This window comes from Anolis carolinensis, chromosome 4 (assembly GCF_035594765.1).
Source record: "Anolis carolinensis isolate JA03-04 chromosome 4, rAnoCar3.1.pri, whole genome shotgun sequence".
Classification (NCBI taxonomy): Eukaryota; Metazoa; Chordata; class Lepidosauria; order Squamata; family Dactyloidae; genus Anolis; species Anolis carolinensis.
Genome location: NC_085844.1, coordinates 137,296,477 through 137,321,561, shown reverse-complemented (window position 1 = coordinate 137,321,561; position 25,085 = coordinate 137,296,477). Strand labels below are relative to the sequence as shown.

The following is a 25,085-nucleotide window of genomic DNA, read 5'->3' as shown; positions in this document are numbered from 1 at the left end:
AGTTGAAAAGGCTTTTGTTATTTATTCAACTTAACTAACATGTTAAACCGTGCTTCTCCTTAGTGAAACAGGAAACTATTATTTGCATATTATTTCTGCCTCTGGTACAAACTTTTATGTTAAAAAAGAAATACACAGAAACACATCTATTTTGTTAAGGGAGGCATACCTGAATTCAGTGAACCTGCATTCATACTTGAGCAATGGGTTAAACCCTTGTGCTGGCTGAACTGCTGACCTGAAGCTTGGGTTGCTGACCTGAAGGTTGCCAGTTTGAATCCATGAGACGGGTTGAGTGCCTGTCTTTCAGCTCTAGCTTGCAGGGACATGAGAGAAGCCTCCCAGCAGGATGGTAACACATCCAGGTGTTCCCTGGGTAACGTCTCTGTAGACAGCCATTTATCTCACACCAGTATGTTCTCAAGTCGCTTCTGACATGATAAAAACAAACCCTGAACCAGTGAGTTTACACATACTTCATGGAAAGGAAAAACCTTTTTTTTTTTTTTTAAGTGGGACTTCTGAGTGAAAATCAAAACAGGGCTATGAGTCATGGCCCTAGAACTAGAAGCTCCTGGAAACCGCTGGTGTTAGGGGCTCTGAACTATTAAAGTACCCAAATTACACTTGGGTAACTACACATATGGGATAAGATGTTGGGCTTCACTGCCTCTGTCAGTGTTGAATCAGCACTGTGGGAGATGTGTAATAGCATGTTTATGTATCTATGCTTCATTTACTACTATATACTAGTCAAGGAGGAGCCCCGGTGGCGCAGTGAGTTAAACCGCTGAGCTGCTGAACTTGCTGACTGAAAGGTTGGCAGTTTGAATCCAGGGAGTGGGGTGAGCTCTCGATATTAGCCCCAGCTTCTGCCAACCTAGCAGTTCAAAAACATGCAAATGTGAGTAGATCAATAGATATCACTCCGGTGGGAAGATAAAGGTGCTCCATGCAGTCATTCCGGCCACATGACCTTGGAGGCGTCTATGCCGAACACCGGCTCTTTGGCTTAGAAATGCAGATGAGCACCAACCCCCAGAGTCAGACACAGAGTTGGACTTAATGTCAGGGGAAAACCTTTACCTTTACCTAACTGCACTTGGCAATTCTATCAGGATAGGGTAGAAGCACGAACTATTCAACATTTTGAATTCCCTCAGACTTCATTATCTGTTCCACTCTCTTGTGATACCCCAGCAGAAGAGTTTGTTGTTAATTGCCATCAATTCAGCTTTGACTTATGGCAACTCTCAATGAGAGATCTCCAAGACACCCATTTATAAACAACCCTCCTTGGGTCTTGCAAGATCAGGACTGTAGTTGTCTTGGCTGAGTCAATCCACCTGCAATGTGGTCTTCCACCTTTTTAAAACTGTTTTTCACTTTACCAAGCATGATCTCATTTTCCCATGAGTCACACTGTCTCATGTTTAGTCATCTTGGCTTCTAGGGAGACTCCAGGCCTGATTTGCCTTAGGAATCATGCCAGTTCATTGTATCTGTAGAGCTTTCCTCCAGCACCACACTGAAATTAATTGCTCTTCTTATTCTCAGCTTTCATCACTGTCCAGCTTTCTTAAACATATCACAGCATGAAAGAACCTGATTTGGGGATTCGGTGCTGTATCTTTGCATTTGAGGATCTTATCTAATTCCTTTGTATCTGCCCTCCCTAGTCAAGAAATCTTCTGATTTCTTAACTATAATTTCCCTTTTTGATTGATGACTCGGAGAAATTAAAAGAGCCTTGTGATGGAATGCCCTGAAGTTGGATTTCTCTCCTTATAAAGATTCTCCAGTGGAGACCCCCACGTACACTTGGCATCTACCATTCTGGCAGAATCCAGCCTGTAAAATCCACATTTCCTTTGTTGTTTTATGGTGTGGTGATTTCCATTAGAGAATAGGACACTTCCATTAAACACAACTCTAGAAAAAGTAAAAAGGGAGCTTTAAATTTTCTTTCCAAAATAAAAAAGGAATATGGTGAAAATTTGTGAACTATCTTACAACATGAGGGCTGTAGATATACATGGATTCTTTAACACAGAGAAGATTTTAATGAGAATTTCAGAGAAATACCTCTTTCAAATAAACAAAGCGAACTGACCCCATATGAGAAAAACTTTATTTTCTAAAGGAGTTTCAATGCAGCAAGAATAAGGGAAGGCATGAAAATCAGGTACAGAAGAAACAGTTGAGTGTGCCATTTGAATAGTGAAATAGTTGTCTCCTTAAGCAGAGAATTGGGTCTTAGAGCATGCACAGTGTTCTTTGTCCAAAACAGTGTTAGTTTTGTTTAGTCAGCTTCCAAAGAAATGGGCCTATGGCCTGCACATTTATGAACATGCCAAATAAGATCAAGGTTTTCTGTGTGGTTTCTAGGTGTTCTGCAAAAGATTATAATTGAAACCAAAACACATTAGAGGTATAGATATATTATTTTTTATGCAGGGGTTCCCTGAGGCCTGAAAAACGATTTCAAGGGTTTAATCTGACAAGAAATGTACCTGTATATTTAAATACATGAAGTTGTGAGTAAAACAAACATGTTATTTTAAAGAAGTCTATTTGAATCTTTATCTACTTGAGAGCATGGAATACAAACAAGATATTTACGTGCCCAGTGATCATCCATTATCCAATAAACTAAAGGAATACTCCTTGAAACTCTGCTACCCAATAGGTTATGATCCTGAAGAATCAACTCTGCACATTTGAAAATGCCTGTCTATATGATGGATCAGGTGATGAAATTGTTGCCTAAAGAGCATTGGGTGAGGATGAAGAGAAGGTAAAATTATCATAAATTAGCTAGGAAGAAATTTAAGGATTAAGTTCTTTAAACATGTAAACACCAATGACAACATGAAAAAGAGTAGTGGAGGAAAGATGGAAACTGCAATGAGGCTAATTGAATCTATGGCAGAAAATGTTGAGCTGACACCTACATCTGCTAACTGTGAGAGAAATTAAAAAATGGGAAAGCACCTGGACCAGATGGGCGGCATATGCTCGTAAACAAGAGATGTAGTTTTTATTTATTTATTCCATATCAAAAGCATTGCATAAATTAGTATAAAACTGATAAAAATAGAAGGAGCACAAGCGGCTAAATATCTTTTGACCAAAAACGGGCAACAGCAACCGCATTATCTGTAGCCTCAAACATTTCTTCCTCTGTACATGAGGCAGGACATTGCGGACAAGCATACAGATGTGAAGTTGTCTGTTCTTCTCCACAGTCATACAAAGTGGATTCTTATAGGTAGTCCATTTTGCCAGGTTGTCTTATGATCTGCCCACTCCACTTCTGAGTCTGTTCAGGGACTTCCAAGTTGCCCATTCTTGGTTTGACCCTGGAGGCAGACCCTTGTGGGGGGCTATCCATTTGGGATTTCCTGGTTTAGCTGCCCAGAGGGATACTCTTGCTGGGGAACATTAAGAGGAATGGTGGTTCTCATGAAGCTTTTCCTTGATTTGAATCTACTGGGAGGAGGCTGATAACCATGCAGTGGATGGTTTTCACAGTGTTCAACCTTCTTTCTCTCACAGTTAGCAGATGTAGGTGTCAGCTCAACATTTTCTGCCATAGATTCAATTCAATTCAATTCGTTCAATATTGGACGAACGGATTTTAAGCATATGTTTTATGTTTTATATGTTATACAGTATTTAACTGGTTGTAATACATTTTTATATGTTGTTGTTTTAATGATGTGTCGGCATCGAATTGTTGCCAATTGTACGCCGCCCTGAGTCCCTTCGGGTGAGAAGGGCGGGATAGAAATATTGGAAATAAATAAATAAAATAGCTTCATTGCAGTTTCCATCTTTCCTCTACTACTCTTTTTCATGTTGTCATTGGTGTTTACATGTTTAAAGAACTCAATCCTTAAATTTCTTCCTAGCTAATTTATGATAATTTTACCTTCTCTTCATCCTCACCCAATGCTCTTTAGGCAACAATTTCATCACCCGATCCATCATATAGACAGGCATTTTCAAATGTGCAGAGTTGATTCTTCAGGGTATAATATGGCCTGTTCTGTTTGCTGTATGTAAATTCCATACGAACTATGTGAAAGAGTTCCTCTCATTATCTAATACAGAAGACATTCTGTTTATCAAATCAGAGAAGCTCATATGACCTGAAAAGAGCTCTGCCCATTTGCTTTTTTACCCAAGTCAATAACCTCTGGCACCAGCAATTATTGACTCGCTATACATTTGCTTAGAGGAGGCCATAACGACCCTTTGACCCTAAATTTCTAAAATGGAGCATTGCAAACAACATTAAAGGATTGTGGGATGGGATGACGTATACTAGAACTCTATTAGTTGGCATGGTAAAAGAAAGTACTTCAGACAACACATAATTAACATATGGAATTCATTGCCATAAGGTATGATTATCTAACATTGTTTTAGGTAATTTTAGAAAAAAGGAAATGTATTTGTGAAAAACTGACCTCTAGGCCTTCTAGTGTGATTCGACGGTCAGCTTTCAGCAGAAACTGATCATAGTGTCATGCTGGAGGATCTAGACATTCCTAAGGTAAAGGTTTCCCCTCAACATTAAGTCCAACTCTGGGGGGTGGTGCTCATCTCAATTACTCAGCTGAAGAGCCAGCATTGTCCATAGACGCCTCCCAGGTCATGTAGCCAGCATGATTGCACGGAGTGCTGTTATCTTCCCACCAAAGTGGTACCTATTGATCTATTCATATCTGCATGCTTTAACTGCTAGGTTGCAGAAGCTGGGGCTAACAGTGGGAGCTCACCCCATCCTGTGGATTCGAACTGCCAGCGTTCCAGTCATCAAGTTCTGCAGCTTAGCAGTTTAACCCACTGCACCACCACAGCCCCTAGAAAGATGTTATTTCAGGAAGAAAAAAGTAATTTACACTATTCATGGTTTTCCCACTTTCATGGGGATCCTGTATCCTAACCCCAGCACATGTGGAGGGCTGACTGTTCTTAAAATATGTTTATACTTTGTATCACAAAAACCTAATATCTTTTAAATTGTTAAAGCACATAAAAATTCATTTATGTTACTATAATTTGTGATATTTTATCACTGAGAAGAAGATCCAAGCAAAATCAAGCACAGGCATAACTTTCTGGAAGTACTTTTCATGAGAGTTAAAACTCTCAAATGCTGGAGAGTCCCACATAGCTTTTCCCAATGTTTATCAGTAACTTCCAAGCAGCTACCATTAGACTACACTTACAGTTTCATTCTCATATTTTCCATTTGCATTATCAAACATCCTGCTTCCAGAATTTGGCAATACACATGCTCCAAACTTTTCCCATGGAAGGGGCTGTAGGAAGGATAGTGCCATTTGTAACTTTCCAAGGCTCAGAAAAAAGCACAGAACGCAATAGTTTTATTATTTAATTTTTACCCCCACCTTTGTCCCAAGGCGGCTTACAATAAAATTGAAACAAAATAAAGCTAAGGTAAAGATTTTCCCCTGACATTACCGGTAATTCTAATCATGTCCAACTCTGGGGGTTGGTGCTCATCTCCATTTCTAAGCCAAAGAGCCGGCGTTGTCCGTAGACGCCTCCTAGGTCATGTGGCCAGCATGACTGCATGGAGCGCCGTTACCTTCCCGCCAGAGCGGTACCTATTGACCTACTCACATTTACATGTTTTTGAACTGCTAGGTTGGCAAAAGCTGGGGCTAACAGTGGGAGCTCACTCTGCTTCCCGGATATGAACCACTGATCTTTTGGTCAGCAAGTTCAGCAGCTCAGCAGATTAACCCACTGTGCCACTGGGGGCTCCAGAAATAAAGCTACAAAACCTATTAATATGAAAATTTAAAAAACAAACTATAAATACAATTTTAAAAGTGAAGATAAAACAATTTAAAATCTAATTTAGAACAATCAGATGAAAGCACAATCCATGAGAAGCCCCTTCTGCCATGTGAAGTCAGAACCAAAGGAGTTCCTAAATAAAAATGTCTTTGCCTGACAGCAAAAAGAGAGAAGACAGACAGCCAATTGGACCTCCAGTGGGAATGAGTTTCACAGTCCAAACCACGTGTCTTCACCAAGGGTGCATCTACAGTGCAGAATAATGCATACTCCTGTAGACTCAAGGGATCGTGTGAAAAGCCTTTGAAAAGCTGGGCCATTGATTTCTTATATCATTTTATGCTGGGGATAGAGCTTGGGTTTCTGTTTTTACTATTCTGTTTTGGTTTTTTCCCCACAGGAAGTAGTCTAGTTTTCGAAAAGCATGACCTTTTATAGAGATCATAACCTTTTAGAGAATGGTATTTATAGACTTTTAGAGAAGAGCCAAAAACCCGTTTGAGTAGAATCTTCTCAAGTGGTATACAACCAAATGTAATTGTTCAAAATGTAATTATGTTTAAACCCTTGTGCTGGCAGACTGCTGACTTGAAGGTTGGGTTGCTGATCTGAAGGTTGCCGGTTTCAAATCTAACCCAGGGAGAGCATGGATAGGCTCCCTCTGTCAGCTCCAACTCCATGCGGGGACATGAGAGAAGCCTCCCACAAGGATGGTAAAACATCAAAACATCCAGGCGTCCTCTGGGCAACGTCTTTGCAGACAGCCAGTTCTTTCACACCAGAAGCGACTTGCAGTTTCAAAAGTTGCTCCTGACACGAAAAAAAAATATTCAAGGCAATTGGTTTTCATTGTTCTACTGAAAAACATGTTGTCTCAGAACTGTTAGGAAACAGGTAATATGCCAGTGTATAAAATAGTTCTTCAGAAGTGTTTTTCAGTGCCCAAAATATACTGTCACATAACTACTGTCTAACTAACTTTAAGAAAGACTGGGGCCCATTCATTGTGTTCCTCCAGCAAAGATTGGGGGGGGGGGGCTCAAACCATCACTGTCTTTTTGGACAAGAAGAGTGTTATTATGTGGGGAAAGGATGTCTCAATAGTATTTTATTTATTTATTTATTTATTATTTATTACATCACTTCTACCCCGCCCTTCTCACCCATCAGGGGACTCAGGGCGGCTTACAGTATAACCATACACATTAAAAACAGTTGTCATCAAATTTAAAAATCCATTTTAGAGTGTATGTAGTTCATGTATTTTGATGTTTAGAATGCATAAGTAATGTTTTATTTTATTCTAGAAAATGTATTTTTAACATAGTTTGTATATAGGTTTTGTTGGGTTCAAACTTTTCATTAACCAGGCGTAGGCCAAAACGGGGCGCTAGACAGAGCAGAAAAGTCCATTTTATGGGGGGAGGGGGATTTAAGGAGGAAAACCATAAACCAAAAAATAACCCTTTCACTGGTTATTTCCCCTCTCCATTTCTCATTTCATAAACGAGAATTGTTTCCACAACTGTGACATGGGTGGGGGGAATAACAGGAAAACAGAGGAAAATGGTTTTAAACTCCCCATCCCTTAGTAAAATGGACTATACTTCTCTGTCTAGCAGCACCTTTTGGCCTCCACCCAGATAATGGAGCAGTATCTTAATTTGTCTAAATAAAAACTAATCTTAAAAAAACTACAGGCACTCGCTGCATTATAAACATCCAGCTTAAGCTTATATATATATATATACCTTTTTAAAAGTGTAACTCTAGCCACATGCACACACTAGCCATATATATATACACACACACACACACACACACATATACAGTAGAGTCTCACTTATCCAAGCTAAACGGGCCGGCAGAAGTTTGGATAAGCGAATATCTTGGATAATAAGGAGGGATTAAGGAAAAGCCTATTAAACATCAAATTAGGTTATGATTTTACAAATTAAGCACCAAAACATCATGTTATACAACACATTTGACAGAAAAAGCAGTTCAATACACAGTAATGTTATGTTGTAATTACTGTATTTACGAATTTAGCACCAAAATATCACGATATATTGAAAACATTGACTACAAAAATGGCTTGGATAATCCAGAAACTTGGATAAGTGAGGCTTGGATAAGTAAGACTCTACTGTGTATATATACACACACACACACACACACTAGCTTGGGTACCCACTACCCAGCATTGCCCAGGTTATTTGAAAAAGTCAATTTTGAATTGTACAAAATGCATAAGCTTGTAGATTAACTACAACTGTCATCATGCCAGGTTAATCCAGAAAAACTCCATCAGTTTGTTATGTTGGGCAAGTTTGCTCTAGATGCATCATGGGTGCAGTTCAGCGTGCTCTCTGGATGTAGGGTAAACTACAACTCCCACTATAGTGAGCCAGTCCCCTCAAACCCCATCCAATAGGTTGAATTAGTCATGAGGGTACTGTGTGCCAGGTTTGGTCCAGGTCCAACATTGGTAGAGGTCACAGTTTCTCTGATTGTGGGTGAACTACAACTCCCAGAAAGGAAGACCAGTTCCCCTCAAACCCCTCCAGTAATCAAATTTAGGCATATCAGGTATGTGTGCCTAGTTTGGTCCAGATCCATCAGTGTTTGGATTGACAGTGCTTTCTGGATGTTGGTGAACTACAACTCACCCAAATCAAGATTAATTTCCCACAAACACCTCCAGTATTTTTTTACTGGTTTTGGGGGCTCTGTGTGCCAAGTTTGGTCCAATTCCATCTTTGGTGGAGTTTAGAGTGCTCATTGATTGCAGGTGAACTATAAATCCCAGTACCTACTACTCTCAAATGTCCAGGCCAATTCCCCTCAAAACCCATCAGTATTAAAATTTGGGCATATTGGGTATGTATGCCAAGTTTGGTCCAGATCCATCATTGTTTGGGTTCATAGTGTGCTCTGGATGTAGGTAAACTATGACTCCTATATATCCCTCTAAAGACCTCCAGTAGTTTTTTGGTCATGGGGGTTCTGTGTACCAAGTTAGTTCCAGATCTATCATTGGTGGAGTTCACAGTACTCTTAGATTGCAGGTGAACTATACATTCCAGTCCCTACAACTCCTATAACTCATGGTGAATTCTCCCCTAACCTCTTTAGTATGAGGGTTGAATGAAAAGTAATGTCTCCACCTTCGTTACTTCGGTTTGGATGGAAGTATTTTAATAAATCAAATGCAGAAATAATCCTTAGAATGTGCTAACTACCACTATTCACTTTTCCACATAATCACCAGACAATTGGATACACTTCTGCCAACGATGAACAAGTTTTCTGAAACCATCACGGAAGAAGTTGACACTCTGTTTCTGCAACCAGCATCTCACAGTACCCTTCGTGTACAGATCTTCCGATAGCCAAGCAAAGCAATAATGTGACCCACATGTTCTTGTGAAATGCCGATGATGCTTGAAATTTCTCTCTGAGTGATACGACGATCATCCTGAATCAATCTGTCAACCTTTTGCTTGTGAAACTCGGTGGTTGCTGTCACAGGACGTCCAACTCTTTGTTTATCATGCAAGTCAGATATTCCTACCTCAACATCTTTAAACTTACTCGCCCAACAATGCACAGTACTCACATCAACACAATCACCATAAACAGCTTGCATTCTCTGATGAATTTCCTTTGGGGTGACACCTGCTGTCAAGAATTCAATGACTGTACATTGCTTAAGTCGCATTGACTGACCGTCTGTGAAGGGTTCCATACTTCACACTTTAACATCACAACCCTTCATTGCTAAGGCTTCCCGCCAAATAGAATTGTAGAGGAGAGTCTACTGAACAAGCCAGTGCCTGCCGCATACCAGTACTGCCATCTGTTGAGGAGTTACGAAGGTGGAGGCATTACTTTTCATTTGACTCTCATATGTTCAGTTGCTTATCAATTCCTCTGTTTTCTGTGTGCCATAGAAAAGAATAAGAAAGGATCATGGGAGAGGCAGTGGGCAGGGTCATGAAAATTCTACACCAATAGAGAAAAAAAGGAACACTGGGATATCTGTGGTAGAGGAAAAACAGAAAATCTAGGATGAAATTGTCCCCGAATGAAAGCTTTCAATTGGGTGGTGGGCAGTATGGTGTTTGTGGAGGACATTGGCAGAGCTCTTGGACGTGTTCACGGTGCTCGCTATAACCTGCAATGTCATTTGAGGGAGGGACATTGGTGTCTCCTGAGCTGTGGGAGCTATAGCTATTTCTGGAAGTGGGAGCTTGTCTGTGTAAATGGACACCCCGCCCACACACATACGTATTTTCACTATTATTATGTGTATAGATTAGATACATGTGTGTGTGGCTACAGTTACCCTTTAAAATGTCCCTGTTCCAACTTACATATACAGTAGAGCAGGGGTCCCCAAACTAAGGCCCGGGGGCTGGATGCGGCCCATCGAAGCCATTTATCCGGCCCCCATGGCACAAGGGCAGAAGGGGGTTAGACTAAATGACCCAAGGGGTCTCTTCTTCTTTTACAACCTTTATTATTATTATTATATTTTATGACACAGCAAACAAGATAGATATGCTGGATTTCGTATCACAAAATCACATTATTATTATTAGTAACATTGAGGCTGGGTGGCCATCTGTCAGGGGTGTTTTGCTAGTGCTTTTGATGCACAAAGGCATAAGGGGATTGGACTCAATGGCCCGAGGGGTCTCTTCCAACCCTTCTTCTTCTTCTTCTTCTTCTTATTATTATTAATAAAAATTGAGGCTGGGTGGCCATTCGTCAGGGGTGCTTTGCCTGTGCTTTTGGTGCACAAAGGCAGAAGGGGATTGGACTCAATGGCCCAAAGGGTCTCTTCCAACCCTCTTTTTTATTGTTGTTGTTGTTGTTGTTGTTGTTGTTGTTGTTGTTATTTTATTGTATCACACAGCAAACAAGACAGATATGCTGGAATAATAATAATAATAATAATAATAATAATAATAATTATTATTATTATTATTATTATTGCTCAGTGGCCAACTATAGTCCGGCCCTCCAACGGTCCGAAGGATCGTGAACCGGCCCCCTGTTTAAAAAGTTTGGGGACCCTTGCAGTAGAGTCTCACTTATCCAACACTCACTTATCCAATGTTCTGGATTATCAACGCATTTTTGTAGTCAATGTTTTCAATACATCGTGATATTTTGGTGCTAAATTTGTAAATACAGTAATTACTACATAGCATTACTGCGTATTTCTGTCAAATTTGTTGTATAACATGATGTTTTGGTGCTTAATAAGTAAAATCATAACCTAATTTGATGTTTAATAGGCTTTTCCTTAATCCCTCCTTATTATCCAATATATTCACTTATCCAACGTTCTGCCGGCCCGTTTATGTTGGATAAGTGAGACTCTACTGTACATTCAACTCAAGGACAAGCTTCCAGAGCCAATCTTGTCCATAACTGGGGAACTGCCTATACTGGCTAAATAAATATTCGGATGGCTTTCAGCTCAGTGACGAGGACTGGCAGGAAAAAAAGGCCTTTCAAAGTTTCCCAGCTGACTTTTGTGTGTGTTCACTGTGTTGTCTAAGGCTTTCATGGCTAGAATAACTGAGTTGCTGTGAGTTTTCTGGGCTGTATGGCCATGTTCCAGAAGCATTTTCTTTGGCAGGCATCCTCAGAAGTTGTGAGGTCTGTTGGAAACTAGGCAAGTTGGGTTTATATATCTGTGGAAAGTCCAGGGTGGGAGAAAGAACTCTTGTCTGAGGCAAGTGGGAATGTTGCAATTGATCACCTTGATTAGCATTTGATAGCCTTGCAGGAAGGCGGAAACCATGAAAATAAGCAAAATCTGGCAACCAGTATTAAAAAACTCTAAAATCAGGACAGTAAATGAAGAACAGAGGAATTCCAGCCATGAAACAATCAGGGCCAGCGAATACCTCCTAACAAAGGATTCCCCCAGGTAGGAAGCAGCCAGGCTTTGAAACTTGCAGTTTTTCAAGTCGCTCCTGACACAAAAAAACACAACATCAACGCTATCCTCGATATTATTGTCTTTCCTATACAGATTTTCTGTATAGTCTTCTGTATATTATATATTACACCTTTTTAAAAGTGTAGCTCCATTCATATGGATGTACGTGTGTGGGTGGCTGGAGTTACACTGAAAAATGTCCCTGTTTCGACTCATATATAAATTCAACTCCAGAGCCAATCTTGTTCGTCACTTGGGGAACTGCCTGTATTGGCTGCATAAATATTGGGCTGGCTTCCAGCTTGGCGACAAAGACAGGGGAAAAAAAAAGGCCTTTCAAAGTTTCCCAGCCGACTTTTGTGTGTAGTTGTTGTGGTCTCTGCGCATTTAAAAAGGGGGACGCGGTTGGTGGAATCGCCCTCTGCGGGTCGCAGCGGAATTTATGAAAGTGGGAAGAGTCCTCAAAAAAGGGAGATCTTAGCGGGAAAGGGTGCCGGAGAGACTCTTTGGAGACGACGAGGGAATCAAAGGAGGCGCGACGGCGGGCGGGGATGGGCGCCGCCAAAGACAAGGGCAAAGCGAGCGCGGGGGAGAGTGGGCAGCGCGTGGAGCGCCGGCGCCGAAAGTCCGGTCCGGGTTTTGCCTGCAGCCCTGGCCATCAGCGAGAGCGGCGGCGGCGTCAGGAGAAGCAGCAGCAGCAGCAGCAGCAGTGAGAGCGAGAGAGAGAGCGAGCGGCGTCGGCGGCCCTTTGCAATGCGGTCCGCCTGTCTCGGTCCCTGCCGGGCGAGGATGTAGATAGAGCAGGAGGAAGAAGAAGTAGGGGCAGGTGCTGGCGGGAGTAGCAAGCAAGTAGCAGCAGCAGCAAGAGCTTCTCCTTCCTCCGCTTTGCCTCTTCCTCCTCCATTACAGCGTACGCTCCGGATTTGGATCTTTAATCCGGCGGGCGACAGCGCGCGCGCAACACGCAGCAGGCGAGGCTGCCCGGAGCCGCGGAGGCTGCGAAACCGCCTTCCTTCCTCTCTCTCCTTCTCACTCCGGATCGGTAAGTATAAACACCGGGAAAGGGTGCGAGTAGGGAGGAAGAGGAGGAGGAGGAGGAAAGTCTGGCGGAAAAAAAGAAAGTTTGCGTCGGAGGAAGGGGGAAGCGAGGGGTCGGTCCCTCTCCGCCTCCTTGCTTTGCCTGGGCTCGCTTTTGCCTTCCGGGCAAGAGGACTGGCGGCGGCGTCGGTCTCAGCTCAGTGGCTCCAGACAAAAAGCGAGCCGCGTGCAGCCACGGAGGGTCTCCCGACGAGGAGGGAAGAAAGAAAGAAAGGGGTGTCGGGGCACGGAGCCCCTTTCATTTCCAGTCCTCTGCGTTCTATCCCTGAAACCCACCTGGCTGGGTTGCTGTGAGTTTTCCGGGCTGTATTGCCATGTTCCAGTAGCATTCTCTTGGCCGCTTTTTTGCCACCAAGGAGGAAGAAGGAGCCCGTCGGTTGAGCCTCGTTGTTTCCAGGATGGGTCTGTTTGGTTTTTAAAAAGGGGGGCAAAGTTTTCTTTGGAACCGTATCATCCTCCCTTGGCTTTCTGTGAGTTGTCCGGGCTGCCTGGCCGTGTTCCAGAAGCATTCTCTCCCGACCTTTCGCCCGCATCTATGCTAGGCATCCTGAGATGGTATATTGGAAACTAGTTAAGTGGGGGTTTCCATATCTGTAGAGGGTCCAGGGTGGGAGAAAGAACTCTTGTTTGGGTTGCTGTGAGTTTTCCGGGCTGTATGGCCACGTTCCAGAAGCATTCTCTCCTGACGTTTCGCCCGCATCTATGGCAGGCATCCTCAGAGGCATATTGGAAGCTAGGCAAGTGGTGTTTATATATCTGGAAGGTCCAGGGTGGGAGAAAGAACTCTTGTCTGTTGGAGGCAAGTGTGAATGTTGCAATTGATCACCTTGATTATTTATTTACTTGCCTTTCTCCACCCCAGAGGGGACTCAAGGCCTTGAATAGTATTGAATAGCCTTGCAGTTTCAAGGTCTGGCTGCTTCCTGCCTGGGGGAAATCCTTTGTTAGGAGGTATTAGCAGGCCCAGATTGTTTCATGTCTGGAATTTCTCTGTTTTCTGAGTGTTCTTTATTTACAGTCCTGATTTTAGAGTTTTTTAAAAAAAATACTGGTAGTCGGATTTTGCTCATTGTCATGGTTTCCTCCTTTCTGTTGAAGCTGCGCCCACATGTTTGTTGATTTCAGTGGCATCTCTGTGTAGCCTGACATGTTGGTTGTTTAAGAGTGGTCCAGCTTTTCTGTGTTCTCCAGGTTGGGTCATCAAGTGCTCTGCTATGGCTGACTTCTCTGGTCAGGACAATAAATAAAGAACAGCATTCAAAAAAACCGGGAATTCCAGATATGTAACAATCAGGGCCAGCTAACACCTCCCAACAAAGGATTCCCCCTCAGGCAGGAAGGTGCCATACCTTGAAGCTGCAAGGCTATTCAATACTAATCAAGGTGGCCATTCCAGACAAGAAACGACCAAGGCCAGTTAACTCCTCCCAACAAAGGAAACCCCCCCCAGGCAGGAATCAGCCAGGCCTTGAACCTTCAAGGCCATTCAGTGCTACACAAGGTGATTAATTGCAACATTCACACTTGCTTCCAACGGACAAGAGTTATTTCTCCCACTCCTGGACTTTCCACAGATATATAAACCTCACTTGCCTAGTTTCCAATATACCTCTGAGGATCCCTGCCGTAGATGTGGGCGGAACGTCAGGAGAGAATGCTTCTGTTCTGGAACATGGCCATACAGCCCGGAAAACTCACAGCAACCCAGACAAGAGTTCTTTCTCCCTCACAGAACATTCCACAGATATATATATATATATATATAAACTCCACTTGAGTAGTTTTCCAACAGACCGCATCACAACCTCCGAGGATGCTTGCCATAGATGCGGGCGAAACGTCAGGAGAGAATGCTTCCGGAGAATGCCAGACAGCCCGGAAAACTCATAGCAGCCCAGCGATTCCGGCCATGAAAGCCTTCGACAACACATTGGGAAGGAGGGGAGGATTCCTTCCCAATATTTCCCCCCTCCCCGAGACGACAAATGCCACTTTTTGTGTCCCCCCCCCCCCACCCCATCAGCGCGCAGGATGTATTTATTTATTTATTGCGGACCATTCCTGCCTCCCTTTTTCCTTCCATCTTTCCGCCGTTCCCTCCTCCTCGCCCTCCTCCCCCCGCTGTCCACCGCATTGGCGACTCGGCGCCCCCTTCCGTCCCTTTCCTCGCCCCCCCTCTCCTCCCCAATCCGGGCCGCCTAATCGCGCCTCGTTTCCCAGGTTACAGCCGCGGTGTCTGCAGCCAGCCATCCGGGCGTTGGAGGGAGGGAGGGAGGGAGGGAGAGGGCGAGAGAGGGAGGGAGGGAGGGAGAGTGCTGCTGGCTCTGGCTGACCCTCCGCGCTGCTCGTTGGCGGCATTGGCGGATTAGAGCGGCGCCCGGCCCGCGCGGAGGAGCCACTCGCTGCAGGGGACGCCAGCTGCCTCGCCGCCTCTTCTTTTCCTCCTCCGCCTTGTGTTTGTGTTTTGGGAAGGGAGGAAGGAAAGAGGGAGGGATTGCCGCCTGCCGCTGCTGTCTCCTGCGGCGCCCCTTGGGTCGAAACAGGCGGGGGGGGGGGGTGTGTGCCTCTCCTGCGGGTGACCTTAGCCACAAATATGCGAGGAGAAGGAGCGTGTGTGGGGACTTGGTGGGAGACATCTTCCAACCAACACCCCATATCCCAAGCGCTTCTTCTTTTTCCTCTTTTCACCTTCTGCTTCCAAGTACAGACTCCTTCAGAAAAACTTCTCATCCTGAACAGAGACTTTTTCAGGCTTTTTGTGTGTGCAAATATTGTGTTTTGGGTCGCCTGCTTCCAGCCATGTGGGGGCGCAAGCACCCCCCCCCTCCGCTTCTTAACTTTGGCAAGCTGGATGGGGCTTGTGTGGTATCTGCAGTATCTCAACCTGGAGGTCGTGTTGGGGGTGTCAGAAGGGTCGCAGAAGACCAGTATTTTCTGTTGGTCATGGGGGTTCTGTGTGCCAAGTTTGCTTTAGTTCCATCTTTGGCGGAGTTCAGAATGCTTTTAGATTGTAGGTGAACCACATCTCCCAAATGCCAGGTGAACTATACATCCCAGCAACCACGTCTCCCAAATGCCAGGTGAACTATACATCACAGCAACCACGTCTCCCCCAATGCCAGGTGAACTATACATCCCAGCAACCCCATCTCCCAAATGCCATGTGAACTATACATCCCAGCAACCACGTCTCCCCCAATGCCAGGTGAACTATACATCCCAGCAACCACGTCTCCCCCAATGCCAGGTGAACTATACATCCCAGCAACCACGTCTCCCCCAATGCCAGGTGAACTATACATCCCAGCAACCACGTCTCCCAAATGCCAGGTGAACTATACATCCCAGCAACCACGTCTCCCAAATGCCAGGTGAACTATACATCCCAGCAACCACGTCTCCCCCAATGCCAGGTGAACTATACATCCCAGCAACCCCATCTCCCAAATGCCATGTGAACTATACATCTCAGCAACCACATCTTCCCAAATGCCAGGTGAACTATGTATCCCAGCAACCACGTCTCCCAATTCCAGGTGAACTATACATCCCAGCAACCACGTCTCCCAAATGCTAGGTGAACTATACATCCCAGCAACCACCTCTCCCAAATGCCAGGTGAACTATACATCCCAGCAACCACATCTCCCAAATGCCAGGTGAACTATGCATCCCAGCAACCACCTCTCCCAAATGCCAGGTGAACTATACATTTCAGCAACCCCATCTCCCAAATGCCAGGTGAACTATACATCTCAGCAACCACATCTCCCCGAATGCCAGGTGAACTATACATCCCAGCAACCACCTCTCCCAAATGCCAGGTGAACTATACATCCCAGCAACCACATCTCCCAAATGCCAGGGTCTATTTTCCCCAAACTCCACCAGTATTCACATTTGGGCATATTGAGTATTTGTGCCAAGTTTGGTCCAGATACATCATTGTTTGAGTCCACCACAGTACTCTCTGAATGTATGTGAACTACAACTCCAAAACTCAAGGTCAATGCGCACCAAATCCTTCCATGTTGGTCATGGGAGTTCTGTGTGCCAAGTTTGGTTCAGTTCCATCATTGGTGGAATTCAGAATGCTCTTTGATTGTAGGTGAACTATAAATCCCAGCAACTCCAGCTCCCAAATGTCAAGGTCTATTTTCCCCAAACCCCATCAGTGTTCACATTTGGGCATATTAAGTATTCTTGCCAAGTTCAGTGCAGATCCATCATTGTTTGGAGTCCACAGTGCTCTCTGGATCTAGGTGAACTACAACTCCAAAACTCAAGGTCAATGCCCACCAAACCCTTTCAGTATTTTCTCTTGGTCGTGGGAGTTCTGTGTGCCGAGTTTAGTTCAGTTCCATGTTAGTGGAATTCAGAATCCTCTTTGATTGTAGGTAAATCCCAGCAACTACAACTCCCAAATGACAAAATAAATTTCATCTCCCCAACGCCACCAGTATTCAAATTTGGGCGTAGCCAGTATTTGTGCCAAATTTGATCCAGTGAATGAAAATATATTCTGCCTATCAGATGTTTACCTTCCAGTTCATAACAGTAGCAAAATTATAGTTTTGAAGTAGCAACGAAAATAATTTTATGGTTTGGGGTCACTGCAACATGAGGAACTGTATTAAGGGGTCGGGGCATTGGGAAGGTTGAGAACCACTGCTTTGGGGTGAAGCAAGGAAGAGGAGGAAGAGGAGGAAGAGGAAGGCTTTGGGTCACAATCCTCCCCCCTCATTCCTGCCTTTCCACCGTCAGAGGAGGAACATGAGAGAAGCCTCCCAGCAGGATGGTAACACATCTGGGTGTCCCCTGGGGAAACGTCTTTGTAGACGGGCCGATTCTGACGGCTCACACCAGAAGCGTCAATTTGCTTCTGATGGGAGAAAATCAAAGGTACTTCCCTCCCTCTATGTAATTGAGGGACGTATCAGCCTTAAGGTTGCCTTCAAAGGGCCAGTTGAATCCATGGATGAATAAACTGTGAATACAGAAGGCCAACTATATATTTACATAGCTGTCAGTGCTCTTTAGTTTTTACCCAGTTCAGCTCCCCAAATGTTATTGCCGCAGTGGATTAAACCAGGCATGGGCAAACGTTTTTGCTTTAGGGTCACATTATGGGCCCGATCGAGAGGGCTGGGCCAGAAGCGAGGGCAGCCAGGCACTTGTTGCATGGGACAGGCCCAGGAGAGAGAGGACCTGTGAGATGGTGGGGCCGGGAAGGGGCTGGGCCGGGCCTGGGGCCGGGTCATCCTCAGGTTGTCCTCTTGGCATAAGGATGGGGCTACTCGCCCTGTTCTTATACCAGGAGGAAAACGAGACATGCGGCAATTGCCCTGGTCCTCCTCCCTGATCCTCCTTCCTCGATCTTTGGGCTGTCCTCTCAGCATTACACTGGGAGGATGGCAAGACAGATGATGGCTGAGAGTACTCCGTAGAGTTCTCAGCTGCTGCATGCCTTCCTTGGGCTGTCCTCTCAGCATCCTTATGCCAGGAGGAGGGTGAGACATGCGATGACTGAGAACGCTCCAGAGGGCTCTCAGCTGCTGCATGTGTTCCTCTCCCATCCTTTCTATATAAGGATGTTGCAGGCCGCCATGTCATTATGCTGAGAGGACAGGGAAAATGAGGGCTTAAGGTAAGCACCTAGGGGGCCGCATCCGGCCCCCAGGCCTTAGTTTGCCCATGCCTGGGTTAAACCCTTGTGCCGACAGGACTGCTGAACGAAAGGTCAGCGATTCGAATCCGGGGAGTAGGGTTAGCTCCCGTCTGTAAACCCCAACTCCCCATGTGGGGACATGAGAGAAGCCTCCCACAAAGATAGTAAAATGTCAAACATCCGGGCATCCTCTGGGCAACATCCTTGCAGACGTCCAGTTCTCTAAATCCAAACTCCATTCTCCTGATTAAACAGAACACACTGAAATCTAGATATTACTGTATTACAACTCCCATCAGATCTAATCATATTGTCTAATGATGAAGAATACAGGGGTGACAGTCCAGCATATAGAAGGTCACATACAATAATAAATAATAATAACTTTACTTATATTCCCCTGCCATCTCCCAAAAGGGACTTGGGCGGCTTACAGAGCAGCACATAGTGCTACATAAAATACAATGACATGCCAGGCCAGATTTGAACCACGGGCCCTACATCAATTCAATCTTCCCAAACTTTTCTAAGGATAGGGGGTCTGTCCCCTTTGGCAGTGGAGGATAGAAAAGGCGCATGGTCCAAGGAAGCCTCCATAGCTCCCCATCAGCCACTGAAAGATCTGGACCTTGGGTAACTTTGGGACCAGAGTGTCCTTTTTGGGTGACAACTCCTTAAATCTGCTCCCCTGGAAACAGAGTGGAGGCAGGGCCTTCCGTCAGGTTTGCTGTGGTCAGAACGCCTTGTCCTTGCCTCCCGCTCCATGGGCTGGTGATTTCATCTCTGCTGGTGTCCTCCAGCCTGTTGTGACTGGAGAGCAATTGCAGAGACGCAGAGAGAGAGAGAGAGAGAGAGAGAGAAAGTACCGGATGAGGGAGCCTGGCATTCGCGCACTGTTGCATCACTCCTTTCCTCCCCGTTGCTTGGTCAGTGCCTTTGAGCCAGAAAGACCAAGCGCTCTTTGGAAGGCGTAAACCATCAGTAGGCTTTGACAGTGGTTGGGGCATTGCCAGTATTAATCATACCACAGTGCTTTTTTCCTTAGGAGGCCTGGGCAGGATGAGGGTGAAGTTGAGAAGGTACAATATGCCTTGCCATAGCTCGTGTGCAAGGGGGCTGTTCAGTGTTCTGGTATCCCAAGTGGAAGGTTTTAGCCTCACCACAAGCCTCTGCATTTGTGTTCTGCAGGAATAAAGAGATCCATTTTCTCTAGAGGAGAATAGGGGAGGTACTTGGGGAGAGTACTGTAGTGGGCCTAATTTTTTTTCTTCCTCCAGTGATTCCAGGTACCATGAATCAAGCCTGTCTTTAGCTATATATCACTGTCTCTTTATCTGCAGGACCATTCATTTTGGGGTTTTTTTTGGACGGGGTGGGCTCTTTTGCCCTTCAGATGTTGTCCGAGTACAACTATCATCAGTTCTAGCTATCATACCCAGTGTAGAGGGATGCTGGGGAATTTATCCAGTAAGATTTGGAGGGTTGTGGTCGGTCTAACATGCCAGGAATTGAGGTGTGCCAGTAGTAAAAACTTGAATACACAAGCACACAAAATGTTATCCAGTTTCAGAAACTAAGCCGGGTCTAGCCTGGGTAGTACTTGTGCAGGAAAACACTAAGAAATACTAAAACTCTGCTGGGATGTCTAGGAAAAATATCTGTTTGAATTTTGGAAAGCTGCTGCCAGTCAGAGTTAACAAATGGACTGATTTGCTGAAATTTTCTATATTTTCTAGCTTCTTCATTTAGTGTTTGTTGGCAGCTCCTCAAATCCCATCACACTATTCAGCCCCAGTTGAAATCTTGAGACTCAGGGCGCTTCCACACAGCCATATGACCCAGAATTTTATGGCCGAAAATCTCACAATATCTGCTTTGAACTGGATTATCTGAGTCCACACTGCTATTCCAGTGCAAAACAGATAATATGGGATTTTATTCAGCTGTGTGGAAGGGGCCTCAGACCCAAAAAAGAAGAAAATACTTGTATGTTTTAAAAAAAATAAAATCATAACTTGGGGTGTGGAGTAATTAGGAGTGTAGGACCATGGCTCAAAGCTTACAGAATCATGGACTGGATCTGTTCTTTAAGCTGGTGATTTCCAATTTATATGATAGACAGATATCTTCAGCCCTTATCTAGCTTTTCCAACCAATTATTCTGTTTTTTACTTTGCTTCTCAATGCATTTTTAATTTGTCCAGGTCATTGTTTGTTCAATATATGGCTGTCACTTAGGGTCATAGGTGAGAACCATATTTTAAAGAAACAATGTATTCAAAAGTCTGCTGACCATTCCTGAAATCTTTTGCAAATATGGGAATCTCATCCAGCTGTGGGGAAAAAACAATGTTAAAGCACTCAGCTATTGGAAGCCAACAGATGTGGGGACAACTTGAGAGTAAAAACTGCCTTGGTCAGAAACCTTCTGTCTACGACAATGGAGGATCTGTATTCTTCTCTCATCACAGGGTGTCTACCTAAATGACTTGCTAAGAAATGGATTCTGTGGGGGAGATTGATGTAAGTTACCCTGTAGTCTTGGGAGAAAGTTTGAAATGACCTACAGCTTGGCCTTTAACAAATTTGTTGGCATGAGATGAGCTCTCCAGACTCCTCAATCTTTATCAAGGTGATGTTTCCACAACTCAATGACTTCATCTTTAAACAAAGAATAGTAGCATAGTATCGTTTGTCAGCCTGGCCTGGGGATGTCTGCTCTTGCAAGCTCAAAATTATCCAACAGAAGGAAGATATTTGGAAATATTCAGTAGTATGTTCTATATTGATCTCTTGAATTTAGCTGTTCTGAAGCTCCTGTTATTGTAAAACTTGTGGGCAGAGTAGTTTTTTCCAACTCTACAATTCTATGATTCTATGGAAGTAAAAGCTAATACCCCAACCAAAAGATTTCAGAGGGACCCATGTTTTTATATTCTTAAGGCTTGAGACAGCCAAATGAGCAATGGGGAATGCCAAGCAAGTAATAATAATAATAATAATAATAATAATAATAATAATAATAGTAGTAGAGCAGTAGAAATGGAGTCCTCAGTAATGCAGCAGGTTAAACCACTGAGATGCTGAGCTTGCTGACTGAAAGGTTGATGATTCAAATCTGGGAAGCAGGGTGAGCTCCTGCTGTTAGCCCCAGCTTCTGCCAACCTAGCAGTTTGAAAACATGCACACGTGAGTAAATCAATAGATACTGCTCTGGTGGGAAGGTAACAGTGTTCCATGCAGTCATGCCAGCCACATGACCTTGGAGGCATCTACGGACAACGCCGGCTCTTTGGCTTAGAAATGGAGATAAGCACCAACCCCCAGGGTCGGACACAACTAGACTTAATGTCAGGGGAAAACCTTTACCTTACCTTAGAAGATTTTTTTTATTATCGCTGTCTCTCCTAATGGTTTGAAACAGAAATAACCGTCAAAACACATCAACATAAAATGCATAAAACAATATACAGTATATATATATACAGTAGAGTCTCACTTATCCAACACTCGCTTATCCAACATTCTGGATTATCCAACGCATTTTTGGAATCAATGTTTTCAATATATCGTGATATTTCGGTGCTAAATTAGTAAATACAGTAATTACAACATAACATTACTGCGTATTGAACTACTTTATCTGCCAAATTTGTTGTCTAACATGATGTTTTGGTGCTTCATTTGTAAAATCATAACCTATTTTGATGTTTAATAGGCTTTGCCTTAATGCCTCCTTATTATCCAACATATTCGCTTATCCAACATTCTGCCAGCCCGTTTATGTTGGATAAGTGAGACTCTACTGTATATATATATCAAAACACACTATTATAAAATACATACACTTAAATACATGGTAGAAATACCAGAATACAGCAGCAGTAGAATGCAAATCCAAAACTTATGGATCAATGTTGACTGGGTAGGCCTGCTGGGAGAGATGGGTCTTCAGTTGTGTCTTAAATTCTGACAGCTCATTTAGCTGTTGGAGCTCTTCTGACAGGTTATTCCACAGTTTTGGGGTGACCCATGAAAAGATCTTCTGGATGACAAATTTTGACTGGTTAGAGTAAGCATGTGCCAGTGAAACATTATATGGGAGAAGACAATCCTGTAGGTAACCTGGACCCAAACCATGTAGGGCTTTAAAGCTTATAACCAACACTTTGTACTTTGCCTAGAAATTCATTGGCAGCTAGTGGAGTGACTAATATGGGTGTGATATGCTCACTCCTAGATGTTGCTGTAACAAATTTAACTGCCACGTTTTGAATGAATTGGAGTTTCTGAACTTGATACAGAAGTAGCCCAGTGTGTACTCGCTGAATGTCATGGAGCCATTAAATACTACAGAGCAAGGGTGATCCAAATTGGATTTAACAATAACCCTGCCAGATAGGGTGGCTGTATTTTGTTTACTGTTCATTCAGCCTGAGTAGAGGGAACCCATTTCTATACCACTGAGATTCTAGAAGTCCCCAATTTAGAGCCATGGGATGGAAAAGTCCCCCAAACAATTACAAAAGGCAAATACTAGAGGCAGTTTAGAAAATAACACTTGTACAAACGCACACACAGACAGGAGATGGGTTTATTTGCAAGGAGCAAGGAAGTGGGATATTTATGTATATAGACCATTGCAACACTTTGAACAGTAAGGCAACAGAACAAGACTAAAAAATAGCTCACGTTCATTATACATAGCAGAATGGCCTCACTAAGGCAAGATCTAATACTACTGGAATAAAAGTGTAACTGAACAGGAAGCCAACTGTGAAATATAATGTGAATGTGAGCCAGTGAGTTAGGGGCAAGCAAGACAGAAGACCGTTAAAGGGGATTGGATTTCCAGCACTTTGTAGATATATGGATTCCCATTTGAACAAACTCGAAGAAGCTGTCCCAAGTGGTGGACCTTACTGTGGCCTTGAAGAAACAAAAATAGATGATGCTGCAGGTGCACTCAATGGGACCTAAATTTCAGGCTGTTGGAGAATTAGAAGCTGTTGGAAATGGAAATACATTTCCTGACTGAATACTGCATGGCTCTGGTGTAGATGGTTATGCCTTTTTATTGTGGTCACATGGACCGTATGAATATGACACACGTCTGGTCTTTCTACAGAGGAAAGGGGGACTTTGCTTCTTTGAGGAAACTTCAGATTGGAGACAAGTCCTAAAAAAGTAGCACATGAATCTATTTCACTGGAGTTAGATGGTGCTGGCAAGATCCACTGTTTTATTATTCCAGTTCAGAAGTACAGAATTCATATTCACACCATCAGTAATGAAAGATGCTGATATGCAGTACTTATGGCTTTTTCCTTTTCAAGTAGCCCCAGATGGCGCAGTGGGTTAAACTGCTGAGCTGCTGAATTTGCTGATCAAAAGGTTGCCAGATTCAAAACCGGGGAGCGGAGTGAGCTCCCGCTATTCGCTCCAGCTTCTGCCAACCTAGCACTTCGAAAACATGCAAATGTGAGTAGATTGATAGGTACTGCTCTGGCAGGAAGGTAATGGCACTCCATTAAGTCATGCCGGCCACATGACCTTGGAGGTGTCTACAGACAACACCGGCTCTCTTCGGCTTAGGAATGGAGATGAGCACCAACCCACAGAGTCAGAGATGACTGGACAATGCTAGGAGAAAACCTTTACCTTTACTATGGCCTTTTCCTTCAAATATACCAATACCAAGGTACCTTGCGTCTGTGTGTGCATGCATGGGCAATCTTTCCGTTATAAAATAATTCAATTCCCATTTAAGTGAGAATATGTGAGGACAGCAGTTGTCAGTTTCATCACTGATTTGCTTTGAATCTCTTTTGCATCCCAAGCTTATAAATTGTTTGGGAGCAGAACATAACCATATGAGGCCTGACTTCAAGCTGCCCAAGTCAAGAAAATTAAGAGCTGAAAACGCAGATCTTGCTGTTCTTTTGTCTTCTGCCCGGAGAGACCTCCAACTGTTAGATGCTTGGATGTTGAATTTGGGCTGTGAAAAAGCTAAGTAAAAATGGAAGGAAATTGTTAAGAGGTTTTGCCTGCTTGCATTTGAGTGTAGGATAACCTTAATCAGAATCACAGGAAACAGCCCCCCCCCCAACCTTGCTTTATGTTTTTCCAAGACTGTAATCGGATGATCAAATCTCAGTTTACTAAATTGGGGAATGAGCCAGCCTCCTGCACCTGCATGTAGGCACTTGACTCTTCCTTTTGTGAAGACAGGAAAATAATCCAGGAAGCTGAAAGTTAATTAGCCTCCTTTTATGTCCAAACCAGAAAACTCGGGTTAATGGCTTCCAAGGAAGTCAGGATACTAAGCCAACTGTAAACTGTGACCACTTCTTGTGTTGATTTGATTGGAAACTATTGCTTTCTCCGGTTCTGATGTAATGAGATTTGATTGTTTGTATGTGGTCAAGGAGTGTTGATATTATCTTAGGTGATATAATGTTAAAATTGAAAAGTAAAAACATGGTTGAGCATCTTTCTGTTCTGCCACCGGTGATTTGC

The 25,085-nt window shown here is 43.8% G+C and overlaps 1 protein-coding gene across 3 annotated transcripts in view; it reads left to right on the top strand.

Moving 5' to 3' along the window:
• Nucleotides 1-12,509: 12,509 nt before the first annotated feature.
• cxxc5 (CXXC finger protein 5) overlaps nt 12,510-25,085 on the top strand; it is a 97,744-nt gene continuing 85,168 nt past the window's right edge. For 2 of the 3 annotated variants that reach the window (XM_008109061.3, XM_008109057.3), the window contains exon 1: nt 12,512-12,842. The gene's annotated coding sequence lies outside the window, so the exon portion shown is untranslated. Of the gene's footprint in view, nt 12,843-25,085 lie in introns of all 3 variants that reach the window. The other variant, XM_062977894.1, reaches the window with a different exon arrangement.